Source organism: Pongo pygmaeus, chromosome 17, assembly GCF_028885625.2.
Source record: "Pongo pygmaeus isolate AG05252 chromosome 17, NHGRI_mPonPyg2-v2.0_pri, whole genome shotgun sequence".
NCBI lineage: Eukaryota > Metazoa > Chordata > Mammalia > Primates > Hominidae > Pongo > Pongo pygmaeus.
Genome location: NC_072390.2, coordinates 73,862,594 through 73,882,437, shown reverse-complemented (window position 1 = coordinate 73,882,437; position 19,844 = coordinate 73,862,594). Strand labels below are relative to the sequence as shown.

Genomic DNA, 19,844 nt, shown 5'->3' with positions numbered 1-19,844 from the left:
CTTTTTTAAAAGTAGATTTCTATGAATAAGTAAGTGCCACCACAGTCAAGACATAGAACGGTTGTGTCATCCCCCAAAATTCCCACGTGCCCTTTGTAATCAACCCCACCCCCTCGACCCCGCTCTTGGCAGCCAGGGATTTGCTTTCTATCTCTGGTTTTGCTTTCTCCATTTGTCATATAAATGGAGCCATACAGTACACGTGAAGCTTTGAGTCTCGCTTCTTTCACTCAGCATAATACACATATAATTCCTCCATGCTGTTGGGTCTATTGGTATTTGTTCCTGTTCTCTGCTGAGTAGTGTTCCAGTGTGGATGTGCCCAAGTGTGTTTATCCACTTGCCAAGTGAAAGCCATTTAGGTTGTTTCTAGTTTTTGATATTATGAATAAAGCCATTAGAAACATTTACTATAAACATTCGTCTGTGCATATGATTTCTCCTTGGGTAAATACCCAGGAGCGGGATTACTAAGTCATATGTTAAATAAGAAACTGTCCAACTGTTTTCCGGGGCGGCTGTCCCCTGCATGTCCACCAGCAGTGGAGAGGAACTCCCACCGTTCTGCCATCTTTTAACATTTGGCATTGCCACTTCATTTAGTTCAGTCATTCTACAGGGTGGCCAGTAGTATTTTGTTGTGGTTTTAATTTGTATTTCTCTAATGACTTATTAAGGTAACAAAAAAATCTTTCTGGCCAGGCGCGGTGGCTCACGCCTGTAATCCCAGCACTTTGGAAGCCAAGGCGGGCGCATCATTTGAGGCCAGGAGTTCAAGACCAGCCTGGCCAACATGGCAAAATCCTGTCTCTACTAAAAATACAAATATTAGCCAGGAATAGTGGTGCATGCCTGTAATCCCAGCTACTCAGGAGGCTGAGGCACAAGAATCACTTGAACTCTGTAGGCAGAGGTTGCAGTGAGTAGAGATAGCGCCACTGCATTCCAGACTGGGCGACAGAGTGAGTGAAACTCTGTCTCAAAAAATATATATATATTTCAATTAGTAGGTAAAACACCAACTTACAGTAAGCCTCTTTCTTCAAAGAAAAAGCCTACAACCAAAGTTTTGTTGTTTTTTAATTATTAAAGGGATGTTTGGGGGCATTTTCTCTCCCCCATAAGCTCCTTGAGAACAGAAGCTGTGAATTGTTCATCTCTGCATCAGAAAATAGTAAATACTTACTGTGGGAATGAATAAATAAAGATCAACTGAACAAAATTGTCTACTTGGAAAACATCGGCAGGTTCTACAAAGTAATCACGGAGTAACGAATTTAGGATAAAGTGCTGGACACAGAGGAACTCTGCTTATTTCCTGCAAGATGGGCGAGACATGACGGTGTTTAAATACTGATAAGAAAGAGCCTGTAATAAATGAAGAGACTGAGGATAGAGGCGAGCGATGAATGAATGAGCAGGGAGACAGGGATTCAGACACAGGAAGAACAGCTCTTCCTGTGTGGCCAGAGCCAAGGCGTCATCCGGGGACAGGTGTGGTGCTTATTAAAGTTAGGGGTGGGTGGGTGACGAAGGGGCCCAGATATTGAGGGAATTCCTGCCCAGCAGCTTCCATTTTCAAAGTGAAGCACGTATAGTACATCTAGACTTCAGACTCAAATAACTGTGGCCTTCATTTTCTTATTTCTTTATCAAAGTAACAAATGCTTATTGCACAATGTAAAAGAGAAAAGATTGCTTCCAATCTACCCATCAAAATACCCACTGTCAATTTCTAATGACACAGCCTTCCCACTTCTTTTCTGAATATACACACTGACGTGTATTTATATTTATAAAACAGATCTATATTATACATATTGGCTTTTAACCTGATTCTTTTTCACTCTGTGTGTTTTTAAAACACACATATCTACACACACTGACAGTTGTTTTCTTGTTTGTTTTTTTGAGACAGAGTCTCTGTCGCCCAGGCTGGAGTGCAGTAGTGCAATCTCAGCTCACCATAGCCTCTGCCCTGGGATTCAAGTGATTCTCGTGCCTCAGCCTCCCAAGTAGCTGGGACTGCAGGTGTGTACCACCACACCTGGATAATTTTTGTATTTTTAATAGAGATGGGGTTTCACCATGTTGCCCAGGTGGGTCTCAAACTCCTTACCTCAGGTGATCTACCCATCTCAGCCTCCCAAAGTGCTGAAATTACAGGCGTGAGCCACCATGCCCAGCTAGTTCTGCATTCTTAACAAGTGTATTGTATTCTGTTGCACAAATGAACCATGAATTGTTTATCTTCTATTAATGATTCAGGTTGTCTCAACTTCTTAGTAACTACAGATACAAATTTCCGTAATCAATTATTTCCTTTGTATAAACTATTGAAGGCAGTCTTTCCAATATAAAGGTTGTGAAAAAAATAAGCCTCTTTAAATGCCAAACTGCGCTAAAAAAGATTCGTTCTACCACCACTAGCATGTTCACCAAGGGAGTTTCCAACACCAGCTCTAGTCTTCAACTCTACCAAAGTGATCGGTAAAACAGTCGACCAACTTTTTCTCTAAATGGCCAGACGGTATGTTAGGCCAGAAACCATAAGGTTTCTGTTGCAACTGCTCAACCCTGCCCTTGTAGTTTAAAACCAAGAATAGACGATAATAATTAAATGAATGGGTGTGGCTGTGTTCTCATAAATTATTTACAAAAACAGATGGCAGGCCCATGAAACACAGTTTGCTGATCCCTGATTGAGACCGCTGTTTCACATTCAATAGAAAATAGAGACAAGTCTCCATCATTCAGAACCAAATTTATGTAAATTTATGTAGATAATCTAAAGCCAGTCATAACTATAAAATGAAAAGAATGCTTTTTTTTTTCATATGCCATGCTCTAAACAGGTTCTGAGAACCAGCACTATCACTGTCATGCGCCTAGATTACCGAGGTGACAACTTTGAAATAAAGAGGGTTAAACCAACGTGTGCTTACCGCTATGCTTATTTAAAACAACAAAAACAAAACCAAGTCTCCAAAGTTTCTGGTTATAAGACTGTCTGGTCTGCTGATGACATTGTACAACTGAAAAAGTAATGGCACAGAACAGTAACAAATGCACAAGAACAGAAGGCCAAATCCGGAGCAGATGGCAAAGAAACGTGTCGCACCGTAGTTTCTGAGCTTAGAGCAATGTCAGACACTCGGGCAGAGAAAAAAAGAAAGCGCTGAAGGAAGGCTACCTAACTTTCTAACAAGCTGCCAGCATCATGCCAATGAAACCCAGAAATGCCTGCCAGGGCATGGTGGGGCTACCAGGGGTACACGCCTGCCAGAGGCCTCTGCGTCCACCTCCACTGGCCAGTGGGGATGTGCAGCAGAGGTTTGGGACTCTCATTGCAGACCCTAAACAGACCTCACATCTCTTCTGTCAGGGGACTCTTGGGTCAATACCCTCGTGCCATCCACTGGGTACATCTTCATTAATCCTCATTAGAAAGCCGACAAAATAAATCCTGACTAATCTTTACTGCCTCTTCTTCACAATGATTGACGCCCTGGAAAGAGGGTTGACAGGTGCCTTGAGGCGTGCATTGCCATGATCATAAACTCTGAAACATTCACCAGAGACCACCTGACTATGAAAAAAATCTTTGCTGCCCTATTTGTCTGGATCTGGCTCAACTTCATTCCCCTTCTTATACTTGCAGGCATCTGTCCTACCTTTGAAGCCTCCCTGGTTCCCAAGATGTTCATCTACAGATGGGTGACATGTTATTTCTCTTATTATTCCTGTTCTCAGAGAATCCAGTCTTCAAAAAGGGACCCCTGGCAGGAATACACAGAATATTTTCTTCTAGTACAGTAGTTACAGAATCTTTTGGCCCTTTTTAATCACAAAGCAATTGAAACAGAAAAAGGTCACTGTGAAAGATTTTTTTCCCCGTATAATAGCTAGTATTTTATAAAAGGACAAATATGGCTGGGCACAGTGGCTCACGCCTGTAATCCTAGGACTTTGGAAGGCCGAGGCAGGTGGATCACGAGGTCAGGAGTTTGAGACCAGCCTGAACAACATAGTGAAACCCCATCTCTACTAAAAACACAAAAAAATTAGCCGGGATGGTGGTATGCACCTGTAATCCCAGCTACTCAGGAGGCTGAGGCAGGAGAATCGCTTGAACCCAGAGTGGGAGGTTGCAGTGAGCTGAGATCACGCCACTGCCCTCCAGCCTAGGAGACAAAACAAGACTCCATCTCGGGGCAAAAAAAAAAAAAGGGACAAATATTGCTACATAATAAAAATTAAATACCGCTTGAAGACTTACATAGAATCTTTCTAGTATTTATTTCCACAAATCAAAAGACAAAAGAAACTAATCATTCCTTTTAAAGATAATTGCTTTTTATCAGATCAATAAAAAATGTGTTAACAACATTAAAAAGTAAACAAGCAAACACAAATGTCAAAAAAGCTAACAAACCTAATGATGACATGTCACTTTCTCCACAGTCCCAGCCCCACATCATATAGGAACTTTCCAACTGCCTGAATGACCACTTCAATAAGGTCCCACCGGTAGGTATAATCAACCATCATATCTGAAGGTATAACAGAAAAAGGGCAGTGCACAAGTGACCCCTTAGTGTGTCCCAGGAAGGTGCTGTGTACCCAGGTGAGAGACCAAGCTGCCGGGCAGCGATGAAGACGCCCCTCTGTGCTCTGTGTCGGTGTTGATTGTGCTGTTGCAATGACTGGTTTTGAGGAGACATGAAGAAAGGGTATGAGAGTGGAGCCCGTCTTCCTCCCTGAACCACCCTCCCAACTGGACATTAATGTGGACTTGCTGGATTTGGCAGACTGGACAGAACTTTCCTCTGTGCTGGTCTCACCCAGCTCTCCTCCTGCCAAGCAGTAAGACTGTGTTCTCACTCACAACTCGAGGTGGCTGCGGAAAAGCTCACACCCCGAGGCTCAGGCACAAGGGCTAAAGTGCTCTGCAAAAAGTCCTGCAATCCCTCTGGGTCTGAAGTTTTTCCCAACTTAAAACTAAAGCGAGCAAGCATCTCCTACCTCCCAGTTACCTTCTGGTGCTGTCTTACAAGTCCTTATTCATTCAACCATGCCCGGGAATGGCCTCTTATTTCCTTTGATGTCCCCACCTGTGGCTAAGTTATTTTCTAGTTGTTTTAGGTTTCAAGTTAATGTCAATTTACAGACAGAATCATGTCCTAAATTCTTAAAATCTGAAAATCTGGTCTACCAGTTGGATTGAGGAACACATTTTCCTAAAGAAATTACAAATGACAGTTACATTCTAGGCCAAGTCCAAAACAGCCTCACCAGGCACTGCAGTAGAATCACAACACTGGACCAATGCAACAGAGACAAACCACCCTTTTCAGCACTGATTCAATGAAGAAACCTAATCCCAGCGCAAATCTGGGCTCTTCAAGGCATGAGAGATACGACACTCCTCCCACTCCCACCACCCCAAGGGATCTATGTCTACGCTCTACCTGCCGTGGATTCCAGGGACAGGGAGGGAACCCTGGGTCACAAGAAGGGACTTGAGATTGAGAGAGGACAAGGGAGAAGGTTCAGGGAGGCACTGGCCTGGGTCTGCAAGAAGCCAAGGCTTTGCCATCCATAAGCTTCCAGGTATGGGAGCACCATGACGAGACAGCAGAACCCAATCTCCAAGCCAAAAGGAAGAGAGGGGTGAGGAGCTAGACTCGCTGCAGCCATGGGCACTGGAAGCCGAGCTGGAAGGAAAAGTGCTTGTTTGTGACAGTGAGGGAGCTTAGTCTCTGGCTATGGGAATGTTTTTAATCCGAAATATTTTTGGCCAGGAAGTCCTGGTATATTCTCCCAAAGCAGACAGAGACAGGCACCAAGTCTCCTATTTTTCCTGTCTCAGCAACAGCACCACCCGAGTGTCAAGGGAGCCTCTACCTTCTGGGCCCCTTAGAGATAAACAGGAAAAGCCAGGGGAGGAAATATCTTCCTTGGCCTCCAAAATAACAGCAGCCCTCGTAGGCAATGAACTACAAATGTCTGAAGTGTCTGTAAACATCTTAGTCACCATGTTCTAACCCGTTATTGCCTGCATGCCTTGTAGGGTACTGACTTTTCAGAGACGAGTACCATATGTGCTGTACTTCATGTGCAAAGATACAGCTTGGTATCCACAGCTCAAGTGCTGTAAATGATTTTTTCTAACACATGTTTAAGGAGCCTGCACTGAACCACTCCCTTTCGGCCGGCAATTCTGGCCAAAGGCTTGCAACTGCCATGCGGCAAGGTAGAAGGTACAAATCTATAGTAATAAAAAGCGGTGAGAGTAAGTAGCCACACCAGTCCTCAGCCAAACTGAGGTCTGAAGCAGCCTCAGCAACCCAGCAGGCCGTGGGAGACCGAATGCCGTGTGTTTCGATTAATTCCTTCCACGGTATTTACTGAGCTCCTACTCTAAGTTGCCAGGCTCTCCATGCCCTTGAGGAGATTATAATCTGCTGAACAACGGCAGAAAAAAAAAGTATGGTGGAGGCGGCCACAGGTGCACAGAAGGGTGCACGGCGGGGCAGAGTGGGGATGGAGAAACCTACTGGCGACAACTAGCTCACAGGCAGGCAATGCAGCAAGGAAAGGTATGTCCAGGCAAAAGGAGCAGAAAGTAACAAAGACAAGGAAGAATGTGGCACACGTCAGGAAACTGCAAGCAGCTCTGTATTGCTGGAACAAGAATAGGCAAGGGTCCAGGGGGAGGAGAGGTGGAAAAGGTGGCAAGGTAAGATCATGGAGGGCTCCAGGGCCGCCTGTGACAGGCACACTTCCAAGAGATGCTCTGGTAGCTGTGTAGGGTCTATTGCGGAAAGCTTTGTTATCTGACAACGGGTTCTAATGATACGGGGATTGGTTCTGTTGGGGACCCTACACTGGGACCACCAGCTATTCCACCTCTAGGCCTACCAGCCCCTAAATCCTAGGAGACTTTCAGAAAGAAGCCCACTGACCTGGTTACTGGATTCAACACCTTTGTCTTACTATTACTTTAATAATTTCATTGCACATCCTTCGATGTGGGGTTTTTATACTTAATATCCAGTGGGATGTACATTAATATACTCTCATGCAGTGTCATGAGAAAACGTGCACACCGTAACAATAACAAGAGTTAATAAAGCCACAGCTTTTTCCTTCGACCACATAACAGGACATACATAAATACACATTTATAGCCCTTCAACCTTGTTTATAGCAACCTCGGGTGAGTTTACAGAAAAATGCCTCCAACAGACAGACATCTGACCAAGCACCAACATGTCACACTAAAGAGCATATCTTCCTAAGAACCTGGAAAAAAAAAAAAAAAAACGCCTTTTCTGGCTATACACAAGATGTGGACTAATATTTTACAGTCTTATTTGTGTCACATTTTCAAAATAACATGTTAGTCTTTCTTGAAAGGATTTATTTTTCTGTCCCTAATGGAAAAATAAGCAGTAAATTTTAGAAACGGAATCTGGTCGCTTGTCATTTCATTTTCTTTCAATTTAGAGGGCAAACCTTATGGTTCCTTCTTTGTATCTTTCACTTTGTTTCAGTTCAGTGAAAACTGCCTGGTACTGGGGACTGGGGCAAGCTTGGGGCTTTCCAGATTCTTGTTCATGATCCAAAAATAAACAGGTTTGCTAAAACACATAATAGTTATAAAATATAATTTAGAAACAAATTATAAACACCAAGGCAAGTAATTTTAAGATAAACATTTTAAATGAAAGATAATTCCCAAAGTAAAAACTCATGGTTTTTCTAGCTATTCTTTAAAATATATAACTCCTAAACTGAAATTATTCTCCAATCTCATCTTCCTGTTAGGCAGCTTTTATAAACTCTCCAGCATTAAGAGCAAAATCCCCTAAATAGCTTATCTCTCAGCTTAATCCCTTTACAGCAGAACTTCTCAAGGAGAAGAGAGAGGGTAGGAGAGTAGGAGGGAACGTATGTAAGTGTGAAGGTAACACAATTATCTAGAGAAATTTAAAAATAGACTTCACTCCTACCCAGGTCCTACCCACTTCTCCACATCCCAAACCCCCATAACCAGACTCAAAAAAACCCTGATTCTAATTGTGCTCTCTCCCTCGAGAGCCTCTGCTTTAAGATAACTCCTAGTCAAGAAGGGGCCTCTTGTGCATTTCTCCAGATTTCCGAGACTCTGCAGGAAGAGGCTCTGTCCCTCATAAGGCTCAGGCCCTGCTACAATCCATGCAGCCCCCAGATACATCCCAGGCAACTGCTAAATTCAAGCCACTCTAAAACATTTCATAATTCTGCAGGAAGATTTGCCCAATTAATTAATGACACCATGGTGCTGTTAACAGCAACTGCAAGTAATTCCAGTAAAGCATCAGGCCCCAGCTAAGGAATGTCAAACCACAACACTCAGACAGTCTTCCAAAACTACACACATCCAGTTAACGATGGCATAACCAACTTTAACCAAGATTGAACACCTAAATGAAATGAAAATGACTACATCAAAAGCAGAAGTAAAAACTGGATGGAAAGACATATCTGCTAACTGTCCCACATCTATATTGAAAGATTCAAGGAGACTAAAATTAAGCAGCTTTTGAAATGTCAGCTTTCATTCTGTGCAAACTGCAGAGTCTGGGCTAGAAACCCAGACTGCAAAACCCTGGGGTAAGTTACTGAACCTTTCTCAGACATTTCCTCACCTAAAAGTGGGATTCGTAACTGTCTCCCCTCAGGAGCCTGCTGCAATGAGATAGTAAGTAGGGTAAGCCCTCAGACAGTTGTTAGCCCCAGTATCCTTAACACCCCACCTTCCAATTTAGCCACAAGCTACCAAAATCACCAATAGTTCAATATGTATTTTAATACGCTCTGAACCAAAAATTTTCAACATCCTTTCTACAACACATTTATAGCCTTACATTAAAAAAAGTTCTTATTAAATCAAGTGGAGGACTTCGGAAAACTACATATAGTAAACCATACTAATAAAATATCAAATAAACTAATAAAATATAAATTATAATAAAAATAAAATTAGTATTAAAAATTATATAGTATATTATATATAAGATATATAGTATATAAATATATAATTATATATAAGAAATATAGAAAGTAAAAATATTTAGAATATAATAAAATTATACAAAAATTAGAATATAATAAAATAAAATTAGAATATAATAAAATTATAATAAAATGTGAGCCAGGTGTGATGGCTCACATCTGTAATCCTGGCACTTTGGGAGGCCAAGGCTGGAGGATCACTTGAGGCCAGGAGTTTGAGACAAGCCTGGGCAACAAAAACAACTCCCTCTGCCCCCAACTCCCTACAAACAAATGAAAATCAATAAAAATTAGCCAGGCATGGTGGTGGTCACCTGTGGTCCCTGCTACTCAGGAGGCTGAGGTCGGCAGATTGCTCGTGACCAAGAGTGTGAGGTTGCATTGAGCTATGATCACGCCACTGCACTCCAGCCTGGGCGACAGAGCGAGACTCCGTCTAAAAAAAAAAAAGTGTGTGTGTATACACACACACACACACACACACACAAACAAAATATCAATTCCAGTGGCCAAAACTATGAAAAATAAGTTTCATAAAGCCAGCAGTGATATACATTTCTAGCATGAATATACAAACTCTTAATGTGCCTTTTAATCACATCTGACACAAATGCAGAATCAAGTGAGAAGCCATCATTCTCTAACAGTCAACCAGAGATAGAAGAGAACATGCAACTGATTTAAAGATATTTCTCCTAAAACCTTGAGATCACAAATAAGTTCTCAGCCAAAAAGTAGGAGAAACTGGTTTTTTAAAAAATTGTTTACCTGTTACTAGGGTAACAGGATTTTGGCAGGAAGTCAAAGTCACCATAGCTAAAAGATGAGTTTTAGAAGGATAAAAATCTATTATGTCCCTACATTTAGATTAAATAAGAGACTTTGTAGTAAGGCATGCCTAATGACAACAGGATGAATTCTAACAGTAAAAGAATGAAAATGAAACCATCTGGCAATGGACTATGCAAACTCGACAGTATTTCAGTATTTTTATCCCCTTAACTAATGGCCATCACCACAGCACAGCATGAAGACAGAAACAACATGGAGATGTCACGTTTTATTTCACAAAGTTCTCTAAACAAGTTTCAGGGAGATTAATGGGGGTAATTATGCCCTACCACACATTTCATACACATGGCTAGGTTCCAGGTTGTGTGAGTGAGCACCTTTTAATTAATTAATTTTTTTTTTTTTTGAGACAGGGTCTCACTCTGTTGCCCACACTGGAGTGCAGTGACAGGACTGCGGCTCACTGCAGCCTCAAGCTCTGGGCTCTAGCAATCCTCCTGCCTCAGCCTCTGAAAGTGTTAGGATTACAGGCGTGAGCCACTGGACCCGGCCAGGTGGGCACTTAAAAAATTTATATACATATACATACACACGCACACACACATACACACTTTTTTTTCTTTTAAATACTGTGCAAGTGAGAGTCTCTGCAAAGCTCCACAGTGAATCTGACTCTAAGCATGGTGGTCCCAAACTAGGAAATGCAAGCTGATTGCCCTGCCATTCTTTTCAAAAGTAACAACAGCACACCTGCCTCAGTGGCTGTGGTCATCTCTCCACACTCTGATCCTTTCATTCTCCCACTTTCCTTCACTGCCACTGCTGTCTTTCACCTACATCTCTGAGTGAACTGAAAGTGAATTTCAGAATGGGAAAGGCTACAAAATAGCAAGTATTCAAATCACCTATCGCCTGCACCCTGTATGGAAAATGCAGATGAAATCTATGGACTTTTCTTAAAGGCTTTAAGAACAGAAACATTAAGACATCCTAAAATCATTTATAATCAGGCTTTAAATTATATTGAACAGACTTACTAATGCTGTAAATCCAACATCCAGAGAGTTGTGTCCCCTGCCTTCACCACCAAGAGTGAACGTTGGGTGGAGTCTTTAAACAAATACACTTGAGATCAACCTTCCCCAAAACATAAACTCAACAAAGGTGTGTTGGTGCTACAGAAGTCACACAGTGAGGGCCACAGCAATGAGCATCAGCAGCAAGGGCAGGTGCATGGCAGATCCCGGGTGGTATGAGTGTTCCCAGCCCTGCCGCAACACTGGAATCACCTGGAAGCTTTAAGAATGCCAGGGCCGGCTGGGGGCGGTGGCTCATGCCTGTAATCCCAGCACTTTGGGAGGCTGAGACGGGCGGATCACGAGGTCAGGAGATCGAGACCATCCTGGCTAACACGGTGAAAGCCTGTCTCTACTAAAAATACAAAAAATTAGCCGGGTGTGGTGGCGGGTGCCTGTAGTCCCAGCTACTCGGGAGGCTGAGGCAGGAGAATTGCTTGAACTCAGGGTGGGAGCTTGCAGTGAGCCGAGATCACGCCACTGCACTCCAGCCTGGGCGACAGAGCAAGACTCCGTCTCAAAAAAAAAAAAAAAAAAAAAAAAAAAAAAGAATGCCAGGGCCAGGTCCCATCCCTGGTGATGCCAATTAGCTGGTCTGGGGAGCACAAGTGTGCTGGGCCGTAGGCTCTCCGGGTGATTCTCGTGTGCAGCCACCGAGTCAGACTCACTGCTCCCCCTGCAGCCTTCCTGCTGACAAGGACTTCTTCCTAGAAGTTCTGTTTCGATCCACAAATTAGGTTAACTGTGAAACCAAATGCTTTCTACAGAGACTTGGTTAGTCCATGGAATGACTTTTAGACTGACTGGTTTAAAATATCCACCTCACACTAGCAATGGCTACTACAGATTACCACTGGCAGTTTCCTTTCATTCCAGCGTCCAAGGAGAAAGGTCACATTGGCCCTAGAATCCATTTTTTTTTTTTTTTTTAGAGAGTCTCGTTCTGTCATCCAGGCTGGAGTGCAGTGGTGCAATCTCGGCTCACCGCAACCTACACCTCCCGGGTTTAAACAATTCTCCTGCCTCAGCCTCCCAAGTAGCTGGGACTACAGATGCCTACCACCAAGCCCAGCTAATTTTTGTATTTTTGGTAAAGGCGGCGTTTCACCATATCGGCCAGGCTGGTCTCAAACTCCTGACCTCAAATGATACACCCACCTTGGACTCCCAAAAGTGCTGGGATTACAGGCGTGACCCACCGTGCCCAGCCGACCCTAGAATCCTTTCTATTTCATTATTTTACAGATGAGCAACTGGCCACTACCTGAATACTTCCAGCAACAGATAGGCAGACATTTCACTCATGCATGGCCCCAGCTGGTCTGGAATTATCACATGCTGGTCCTCACACGGAGGACATCTATCTGAAGACAGCTATCAAAGCTCCCTTTAACCCCAACTTCTCTCTTCCTCCTGCCACTGTTTCTAGACTCAGCATTCTGCTTACCCTCCTCTGCTAGTTGTCAGCATCCATCTTAAATCGGTGCAATGGAATCTTTCCCCCCGTTTAAATTCACTGTGGCCACCTTACTGCCAGTGACAAATACTACTTGTCATTCCCTCCCCTTTGCGGTACACGGGGGAATATATTTGGGGCTGCTCACATAATTCATTCTGGCCAATGACTCGTGTTGTGCATCACATCCAGAATAACGAGCGTGTAAAGACCAGGCAGGACTCACCAGTCTTTTTTTCAGTAACACCTACGTTGAGACAATGGGGCTGAAAGAAACAGCCTTGATCACTGAGTTGCCAGTGGAAGGGACGACTGCCCCGGAGAAATGCAAACTCTGCATAGCAAACTCTGTATGTGCAAGAAATGAACTTTTATTGGATAAATCAATGGGCTTTGGGGGATTGTACTGTCACACAGACTAAGCCAGTAGTTCGCAAAGCATGGTCCCAAGATGAGCAGCATCAGCATCAGCATCAGCTAGGGCTTGTCAGAAATGCAAATGATCGGGTTCCATCCCAGACCTGCTGAATCAGATGCTGTGGGGTGGAGGCCAGCAACTAGCTGAACAAGCCTTCCAGTTAATTCTGATGCACACTCCAATTTTGGGAACTGCTAGCTAGATTATGGTGCCAAGTCAAAGGAAGGGTGTTAGCTTTCCTTGGTATGAATGCTACCTCAGCAGCCACAAAGAAGGCTGGGTTGTAGCAAGATAGTCAAATAAAGACAGAATACTTTTTCATAGAACTTAGCTAAGCCATATCTACCTCACATAATATCTGTGTACTTTTAATTTTTTTAAGTGAAAAGCTCTGCATTTAAGATCTGCCTTGCAAAATCCCTCCTAGCTTCTCTTCCTATAATTAAGTCATTGATAGAAAGACTGAAGAAAATCTGATCCAAGATGGAAGCTTTCTCTCCAACAAGGCAGTAAGCCATGAGTCAGCTATCCATGCAATATTTCACCCAGGCCTCCTGCACTACACTGTACAGAACAGTATCAAAACAGACAGAATCTGTCAACAGCTTTGCTGAAACCCAGTTTCTGTCTAGACAGTTATTCTGCCTACCAACTGGTCCCTCTGTAAAGAAAAGGAGATTGATCTGCAATCACATGTTCTTAGTCTTCGCCTAGTTCTTTTCCCCAGTGCTCAGGCAGGAACCAGCTACTTCACCATCTGTTCTCTGAAATGGCTGTGCTCAGTAAGGTCAGACAGACTTTATCTGAAATCTTCCAAATCTACCCAACCTTCTCCTTTCACACAAGCAGGGTATCTGGCCACAGCTCATTCTCCATGACATGCATATATTTGCAATCTCCTTTCACCCCATGTAAAGATGGAAAAGTGGCCCAGTACAATGACTCACACCTGTAATCCCAACACTTTGGGAGGCCAAGATGAGAGGATCACTTGAACTCAGGAGTTCAAGACCAGCCTGGGCATCAGAAGGCATCTCTACCAAAAAATTTTTTTAAATTAGTCAAGCAGGCCGGGCGCAGTGGCTCATGCCTGTAATCCCACTTGAGGTCAGGAGTTCAAGACCAGCCTGGCCAACAGGGTGAAACCCTGTCTCTACTAAAGATACAAAAATTAGCTGGGCGTGGTGGCACACACCTGTAATCCCAGCTACTTAAGAGGCTGAGGCAGGAGAATCGCTTGAACCTGGGAGGTGGAGGTTGCAGTGAGCCAAGATTGTGCCACTGCACTCCAGTTTGGGTGACAGAGGGAGACCCTGTCTCAAAAAAAGAAAAAAAAAAAAAAAAGAAAAGAAAAATCTACTTAGAAGTGGTAAATGTATAACGTCTCTGTATGAAGAACCTTCCATTTTGGTGAGCTTCTTTCTAGCAAAATTTAATTTTAAAAAAATCTATAGTGTTCAGAGAGGAAATACAGTATAGAGAGAAAACATCTATTATGTACTGTGCTACATGCTCTCATTTTATTTAATTTCAAAAGACTCTTAGGTGGTAAATATTTCCATTTTAGACCTATGCAAACTGAAGCTGATGCTGGAAGATGGTGGTTGTTAATTATTTTTTCACAAAGTCACACTGGTAGTTGTGGTGCCAGAATATACACCCAAGTCCCCCAGGCTCTTCCCAAGTTACAGACACAGTACCGGACCACATCTATCTACATCATGAAGAATCTTGAGGCCGGGTGCACTGGCTCATGCCTATAATCCCAGCACTTTGGGAGGCCGAGGTAGACAGGTCACTTGAGCCCAGGAGTTCAACTGGGTGACATAGTGAAACACCATCTCTACTAAAAACACAAAAATTAGCTGGGTGTGGTGGTGCACACCTGTAGTCCCAACTACTCGGGAGTACTGCTTAAGCCTGGGAGGTGGAGGTTGCAGTGAGCCAAGATCACCCTACTGCACTTTAGCTTGGGCAACAGAGTGAGACCTTGTCAAAAAAAAAAAAAAAAAAAAAAAACTGAAAAGATCTAAGGTTCATTTTGATGGCACCAGAGTTCCATAATTCAGTACATACGCCTCTGCTTTAGGATATTTCAATTAATAAGTTAAGGTTCCTTGATGTGTAGGAGAACCAGGCAGCAAATGAGAGAATGATTACAATTATCACAGATTGTGTTGTAATTTTCTAGATTTGAACAGGTACATATAACATGTAACTTCTTTTTAATTTTAATACTGGCTCACATAATTACAGAATGTTTGATCTCTAAGAATGACCTCAGATATTATCTCATTCAAAGGATCTTAGTTTGGTTCCTAAAAGGCCTTCTAGAACAACAAAAAAGAAGAGCAGGAGATCCACAACCCGCCTAAGACTGTATGTAAAACTCTGTGCATTTGTACATGGATCTGAGGAAAGGCTCACGGCTGGGATGAGATCATCAGGTTAATGTGACACTGATACTCCTGTCCTCCTGATTTTATAGTTGAGAATATAGAGACTAAAAAGGTGGTGGGATTTCTGTGGTTAGAAAGCTAGTTAGGTACCTGAACCTAGACTACAGCTTGTGTGTATCTGTGACTAACACAAAGCCCCTTCCCATATGTGCAAGTAACAATCCAAAGAGAACTGCTTCAATCAGTGACTCCAGAGATACTCTGCAAGGCACAATGCTGTAAACCATAGAAGACTGTAATAATAAAATGGACATACAACTTGCCCTCAAAGACTTTACCATTTACAAGGACAGCTAAAATTTGGCCATAACAGAACAATAATACCAACTTTAGAAAGCACAATAAAAATTAGACAATACATAAGCATTTGAGAAAAAAACTTTAAAAAGAGAAATTGATCAGTTTTTCACTGCTTTCTGTATACAGAATTTGTAACAAGAACTTCTTAAAATGCTGCTGCTTTAACTGTTTTTCTTTTTTAAATAGCTAAAGCAGTAATTCAGCAAATTGTAGGTTTTAAGATGATTACGCCTTTAATAAATATGCACTGAATATCTGTCAATATTTTTTTAAAGTATTTGACTTGATATCAGATTACGACAAATAACTGGAAAAAAGTTAAAAACCACTGAAAATGGATACTGACAATTCATTTTTTAAAAAGAGCATCAGAGACACAGAAAAGCTACTGAATAACTAGCAGAGCCAGAATTAGGTTTTCGTTTTTTTTTGTTTTTTTGTGTTTTTTTTTTGACACATTGTCTCGCTCTGTTGCCTAGGCTGGAATGCAGTGGCACAATCTTGGCTCACTGCAACCTCCGCCTCCTGGATTTAAGCAATTCTTATGCCTCAGCCTCCCAAGTAGCTGGGATTACAAGGCACTTGCCACCATGCCCGGCTCATTTTTGTACTTTTAGTAGAGATGGGGTTTCGTCATGTTGGTTAGGCTGGTCTCGAACCCCTGACCTCAAGTGATCCACCTGCACTGGCCTCCCAAAGTGCTGGGATTACAGGCGTGAGCCACCATGCCCGGCCAGTTCTGAATCTTAAAAACAAAGCTACTGAATATCTTTACTTAATAAATGGAACTGTATACAGAATATTTCTTTTTAGTAAAGTTCTTCTGGATGGGAACTGAGAAGGGGAAGAAAGGTCAAAAACAATTACTGAAACCAAAATGGCCAACTAAAATGAGTAGCAGTGAATTATAATGTTTTGACATAGATTTTTAACTTATGTCAGTTAAATTTACTCCTAACCTGAAATATTTACTCCAAATCTTATCAAAATAATAATCATACTAGAAGCAGTAACACTAAGGTAATGACTGTACTGTGGTTGGCAGAATACATTTAGATTATTCCCCAAGTTATTTTATTTCTATATATATGTATTTTAAGTCATAATTATGATACTAAAATCAAGTATACATTCAAAGTTCACTGGTTCAGAACACTGACATATTTATCATAATGCGTAATAATATTTCATTGGGTAATCCAATAAATTTGGATCTTTCCAATAACTTCTGGGCTGGTGGAAGTAAAAATGTATTCTCTCCTGAGACCTTTAGCCGAATACAATTTTTGATCCCTTATGTGTGTATAGCGTATTTCATATTGATATCTCATCTTAAACCCATAAGGATTAGAGAATACTTATCACCTCATATATAGTTCTCTAGGTACTTACAACACAGGACACTGGAAGATCACTAAACATGTACCCATTTTAAAGAAGAGGAGGTTAAGTCTAAGGGGAGTTAGATGTCTTCCAAATCAGAACTCATTCTTGGTCTATTAACTCAAGAAATACTTTTCAACTAACTGGAGACACAGATTTGGGTGCTATGTGTATATATACTGTACACGAGAAGCAAAGTTGTTAAGAGTGGTTGAATTTTCCCAAGAGAAAGTTAAATGTTTCTAGGACAGAAACCTGATGGGTGTTCTGGTAATGGTGAGAGAACCCAGGAGAGAGTGGTATTCCACAATAAGGGTAGAAAATGCTTTTAGAAAGAATTGCTAATCGTGTGAAATACTGCTGTGGGGTGAGTGGAGGTAAAGACAGGAACACGTCCAGCAGACTTAACAAAGGGGTCACCAGAGAACTGGGTTCAGTGATAAGGTGGCAAGCCCAGGGTAAATAGAAAGGAAAGATATAGACAGCGAGGTGCTCGCCTGGTTGTCTGAAGGAAGACGGAGAAAAGACAGCACAGGGGCTTTAAATTTTGGGTGACTTAAGTATTCTAGGAAAGGAGAAATGAATGGAGATAGATACAAGATGCTTGTAGAGGGGTGTTTGGAAGTGGGTGCTTCAGTGAGACTCGGCATGGTGGAACTCTCGCACTCAACACCATTCATTTCACTAGCTTATGAAGACGCTCCTCCCCTCTCCTCACCCACTCATCTCCTTCATTCTCTCAGGAGGCTGAGGGAACAGGATTGAAACTACAATCTAATCTGATGTGCCTCATTCCAAAGGCAGGGCCTCAACTCCTTCAAAGCTAATCCTAAAATCCTACTAAGCCAGACATTTCCATTCTGATGAACATCTCCATCAAAACCAAGGGCACATGTGTGCACACACATCCAATTCAGAGTGGGCTCTCTGCTGCAGGTCCAGAGCAAAGGCTTTCAATCAGTGGTACATTTCATCCCACTAACCTTTTTGAAACCATCTCCTCCTCTCATATCCTAGATCTAATCATTATCTCAAATGTAAGATAAAGATAGTTTTTTAAAAAAGGAAAAGAGTTCTGAAATGTTACAAGATAGTTACAGAAATCTCACGAAATGAAAGGACTGGACTACCAGATGATGACGAAGGCCAGCTCCTGTTTGACTCTTATGCAATCTGGTAGGGGTGCCAAGTGAAGACTCCCTAGAACCACCACATCAGACTCTGACAGCACCCCGGCAGTGTATTTATACTGTAGATTATTGAAGTATTGCTCCTTAAAAACTACCCAGTATTTACAATGAACACTGTACAATGCTAGTAGGAAAGCCTGAGACTAAGATGATTAAATAAGCAATGTGCCACTAAAGCCAAATATATTCTGTAAGTAACTACTTTTTATATGAAGACACACTGTAGTGAGACCAAATACAATAAAAACATCTTTTTGCAATTTGTGAATATTGTGATCCAGCCATGTTCATAGGCCATTTGGGATAATCACAAAGTAAAACATGTCAGTTTCATGAGTAACTCAAACAAATAGTACAAATAAATGAGATTACAGAATAGTTCTTAGCACATTTAATAAAGCAAACTTCTCAAAGATGTAGTGTATACTAATTACAAAACAATTCCTATGTACTCTCTATATAGTCTCACTACGGATGACTATTTTGTTCTATTGGCTTAAGTTAAAGCAGTAAGATGACTTTCTTTAAAAACGTCATGTATTTGAACTCACTAATCAATCTCAGTATTAGGACTACAAATGAGAAAGCTGGTAGCTGGTATTATGTTCCTCATGATGAAATACAAAAAGAATACAGCACCTATGACATATTCTTTTGTTGTTTTTTAGTTTTGAGACAGGGTCTCGCTCTATCGCCCAGGCTAGAGTGCAGTGGCATGATCATGGTTCACTGCACCCTGGAACTCCTGGGCTCAAGTAATCCTCCTGCCTCCGCCTCCCAATGTGCTGGGATTATAGGCATGAGCCACCATGCCCAGCTGACAAGGGCTTACCTAAAAAATTCAAATCTAATCAATATTCCAGGAATATGAGATAAAGAGGAACAAGTTAAACGGTGTCACAAAGTAGCAAATTCCAGCTGGGCACAGTGGCTCACGCCTGTAATCCAGCACTTTGGGAGGCCAAAGTGGGTGGACTGCCTGAGGCCAGGAGTTCGAGACCAGCCTGGCCAACATGGTAAAATCCCATCTTTACTAAAAATATTTAAAAATTAGCTGAATGTGGTGGTGCACATCTGTAATCCCAGCTACTTGGGAGGCTGACGCACGAGAATTGCTTGAACCCAGGAGGCAGAGGTTGCAGTGAGCCGAGATCATGCCACTGCATTTCAGCCTGGACAACAGAGTGAGACTCTTTCTCAAAAAAAAAAAAGGAGCAAATTCCATGTTGGTTCCTAGTGTCAACAAGTTAAAAAAAAAAAAAAAAGTATCAATTACCCAGATCTAGTAAAGTGAGGGACAACCTATATATAGGACAAACAATCCAATTTTTCTAACAAATCGACCGTACGTTAAAAAATAAAATGGAAGGAGGATTACGTAAAATAAAGAATTACACAACAACCACATGTAATATATGGACTTTTTGGATCCTGACTATAACAAACCAACTTTGAGACAATAGGAAATGTGAATACAGCCTAATATTGTATTTAATACAGTATTAGATAATACTGAAAAATAATTTTGCTAATATTATTAGGTCTAATAATAAGTATTTTTTAAATTCCTTATCAGTTGGAGACATATACTTACTATTTAAAAGAGAAAGGATATACATATGTGACTCAGATTTTTCAGCCATTTTGAGTTACAGAGCTTCTATTGGAAGTTAAAGGATGTGGTTCCTCTTCCCACTACCAAACTCA

At 41.8% G+C, this 19,844-nt stretch overlaps 1 protein-coding gene across 17 annotated transcripts in view; it reads right to left on the bottom strand.

Moving 5' to 3' along the window:
- The window catches only part of ZNF532 (zinc finger protein 532), a 124,764-nt gene that overhangs the window by 11,782 nt on the left and 93,138 nt on the right, over positions 1–19,844 (bottom strand). The gene's annotated exons all lie outside the window — the stretch shown is intronic.